The sequence below is a fragment of the Camellia sinensis genome, chromosome 11, assembly GCF_055761805.1.
Source record: "Camellia sinensis isolate YWXY chromosome 11, ASM5576180v1, whole genome shotgun sequence".
NCBI classification, from domain to species: Eukaryota; Viridiplantae; Streptophyta; class Magnoliopsida; order Ericales; family Theaceae; genus Camellia; species Camellia sinensis.
In genome coordinates, this window is record NC_138971.1 from 167089276 (window position 1) to 167092182 (window position 2907).

Here is a 2907-nt window from a genome sequence, read left to right on the forward strand (position 1 = left end):
CCAAATAATACAGTCCAAATAATGTACAAATTACTAATTAATTTACAAATTAAATAAGAAAGCTGTAAAACTGGCGTGCAAGTCGGGGACTGCCTTGCTTCTGATGAATGATGTATGTTTAGGCTGCCTTGCGCGGAAATCCATGACGATGCCCCAATTAGCCTCTGTTTGCATCTGTTCTTGAAATGCATGCCAAGCCTCAGAAGACCGCTGATTCTTGATTTGCTGCAACAGAGAGCAGGAAAGGGGCATAGCAATGTATTTTCACAAATGTATGCGTGCCTCGATCCTCATGCCACCAATCACGCATCTCGATGCATGATGGCCGAGGAGTCGAATTGTGCAACTCAATATAGAATGAATGCACATGAAAACACAACAAGACCTAACTCCATCATGGATGATCCGGAGTGTCGGTGACTAGGAATTGAGACACGTTCCGTCACTCGGAGTACGAAACGTACCTCGTTTCCCGTGTCCGGGCTAACTCCTATCCCGAACACGATGCAATATGCATGACATGCATGAAATGCAACTAAGATACAATCCTAACATACACAATGTTATGGAATGGCATACACGCTGCACGAGGTAATATACAACTGAGCATACACGATGCTATGGATGAAATGGCATACACAATGCAATAATGGGCTTACACCAATGTGAGGGAGCCTCAGCCACACTCACATAAGAGGCCATCAGATGAAAACAAGACGACTCGAAATACGTGCACGCGTGCACGCAAACCGAGGACCGACCCTCAGGCACCGAAATGCCACTCTAATGAGACATGGCAAAGACATGGAATATGATATGAAAACATGCAATTTTCAGAGGCAAAATGAGATGCAAAACAGCCCCGAATCATGGCAAAATGATACCCGATGCATGGAACGAGTCCCGAAACATGAATTTTGGTGCGTGAAATGGCCTATAGCTATGCAATACATGCATAATTGGTACATGGAATGAAAATAAAGAATCAAGGAAGCCCCAAAATAAGCATCTTTACAGTTCAAAGCATGGCCAAAAAGCGAACATAAATAGGGAAAAACTAGCATACAAAAATGGCCCCAAATACGAGATAAAGAAGCAACTCACAGCTGCTGCCCCCAAACAGATTAGGGCCCTTCAAAAAAGTTGAAGAGGGGCCCAAAACATGATCTTTTACTGTTTATGGAAAACCACAAAAACCAGCACAGGTATGCCTAAACTCTCATGCAAGAAATGGGCCAAAAGGTGGACAAAGAAGCAAGTGAAGGTTTCTGGCCTTAAACACAAAGGGGCCCTTCAACAACATTGAAGAGGGGCCAAAAATAATACATTTTACAGTTGATGGCCGGACCCAAAACAGTATGCATACAAGCCAAAAATACTATGCAAAATATGGCTAAAAAAGAGAGATATAACACAAAGTATATAAAGGATATCTCAAACAGTGAAATACCCTAATGAAACATGAAGAGGAGGCCAAAATAAGACTGTTTTCAGTTCTGAAAATCGCCCAAAAATAGAAGCACAATAGGCTAATAAATCATGCAAAAATGGAGACCAAAGAGGGGTATAATGACAAGTGGCACATGGAGGTCCCAAACAGTGATGAGCCCTTCTTCAATGTTGAAGAAGGGCCCAAAATAAGCCTATTTATAGTTTATGTCATGCTCCAAAACAGATTATATATAGGCCAAAAATACTATGCAAGATTATGGCATACAAGAGGGATAATGAAGCAAGTGCATCAAGGGGACCTCAAACAGTGAGAGGCCCTTAAACAAAAGTGAAAAGGAGCTCAAAACAATTCCACTTTCAGTTAGGGCCGGAGCTCAAAAAAGCAAGCATGTATGGCTAAGAAATGTTGCAAAATTAAGCTCAAACAGAGGGGATTGATGCTTACCCTTGAAGACCAACCCTTGGATGCTTCTTGGCTTGAGAAGGGGTGCCTCCTAGCTGCTGGAAAGCTCCCCAAGCTGCTGGAAATGGAGTAGTGGTGGTGATGCTAGATGGTGATGAAGAAAAAGGGGTAGAACTTGGTTGTTTGAGCTTGAAAGAGAGAGATGGAGGGAGATGTGTATACAAGGCTTGAAGCAAAATTTTTCCCAACCCTTGGACCAATGCTGGAGACCAGTTATATGAACCAAGGAGAGAGAGAAATGGAGGGAAAAAGTGGGGGAAAAAGGACCAAGTTTTCTCCCAAAAGCTGTCCCCCGGATACAGATTTTTTTGGGGGAAAACAGATATACAGCTGTAATGTACTCACCCTGAGGAGAGAGGCCGGCCAGTTTTTGGAGCTGCAGGTGGCCGGCCGGCCACCCCCCATGGCCGGCCGGCCAGGGGTCAAAAGGGTCAAGGTGATTTAATGGCCGGCCACCACAGATAGGTGTCCTCCCAGGTGCCCTCAACACAACCCTGTGGTTCAAAATTGTCAACTATAAAACAGGAGAGAGAACAAGCCATTTTAAGAAGGGTTCAAAAGGGTCAGATGGAATTACTGGCCGGCGACCAAATTTTGGTGTCCTCCCATGTGTGTACAACACAAATATGTGGTTAGAAGTTCAAGAAAATGGCCCAAGGTTGTTCAACATTGGCTTTGAAGTGAAGAAAATCGGGCAACGGAGGGCGATGAAGGGATATAACTGGTTGCTGAAACAATTGCTGGCCTCCCACCCTTCTACGGTCTTCTTGGTGATGAAACAGAGGTACCTGCCAAAAATGAACGAAAACCGATGCAAAACGAATGTTCGGGGGCCAAAACGCGCAGTTCGGGGCTCCGAAAACTGCCTGTTAAACACCGAAAGTGGCATTCGACCACGAAGTGGGTCTCTCAGACCTCAGTGTCCCTCAAAAGGAAGTAAATAAGATGCATGCCAAAAACCAGAGCAAACGGAGATGGTTAAGCGGTCCTGA